General features: G+C 34.4%; 1 pseudogene; it reads right to left on the reverse strand.

Moving 5' to 3' along the window:
- Positions 1-330: 330 nt before the first annotated feature.
- On the reverse strand, positions 331-541 carry LOC145271963 (U2 spliceosomal RNA; annotated as a pseudogene).
- Between the last annotated feature and the right edge of the window lie 230 nt (positions 542-771).

A 771-nucleotide genomic window follows, 5' to 3' on the forward strand; every position in this document is an offset into this window, starting at 1 on the left:
TACCGATACTTTTGTAATTTCTCTTCTGCTTTGTTCTAGAGATTATTAAACTCCATGACAATGTCTCCAACGTATTTAACTGGTTAAAAATAGTATTTATACAAGAGTTTTAACGAAAAATATCAGGAAAAAAATGTACAGGAATAAAAAAAAATTCAGCTTTCAAAATATTCGTCGATAAAAAAACCGATCTTTATATTTACGCTAGCCATTTTGTATATTACCACGTGACCTGCTATCTCTTAAACTGGAGGGGGGGGGGATCCACTTGAATCCAACAAAACCAGTAATTTTTTTTTTCTATTATATATACATCATTTTCTATAAAATTAAGTGTAGACTTTATAATTAAAACAAAAAATGTTATTCATACTAAAAAAAAAAAACGCTTAGTCATGTCACGTGACGTGACGTCAACATCCACTAATGGCGAACAATTGTACCTATTTACTATGCCTCCCCACGGGACAGAGTTAGACACCAGGGTCGTTTAAGAACAGATACTACACTTTGATCTTGACCAAAAGGCCAAGAATGCGAACAATTGTAAATAACAACTTTTTTCACAAAACCAACACCGTCTTTCTTTTTTTTCTCTCTCTTTCTCTCTCTCTCTCACCCACTTACTCTTCCCTCTCTCTCACCCTCTTTCTCTTGACGTCACACCACTGTTAAACTGTGGGGGGGGGGAACACATTCCCAGGCATTATCTCCTATAGATGCACATTTTATTAGAAATTCAGCTTTCAAAATATTAGACGATAATAAAAA

This window comes from Euprymna scolopes, chromosome 46 (assembly GCF_053919585.1).
Source record: "Euprymna scolopes isolate OS-2025 chromosome 46, ASM5391958v1, whole genome shotgun sequence".
Taxonomy (NCBI): Eukaryota; Metazoa; Mollusca; class Cephalopoda; order Sepiida; family Sepiolidae; genus Euprymna; species Euprymna scolopes.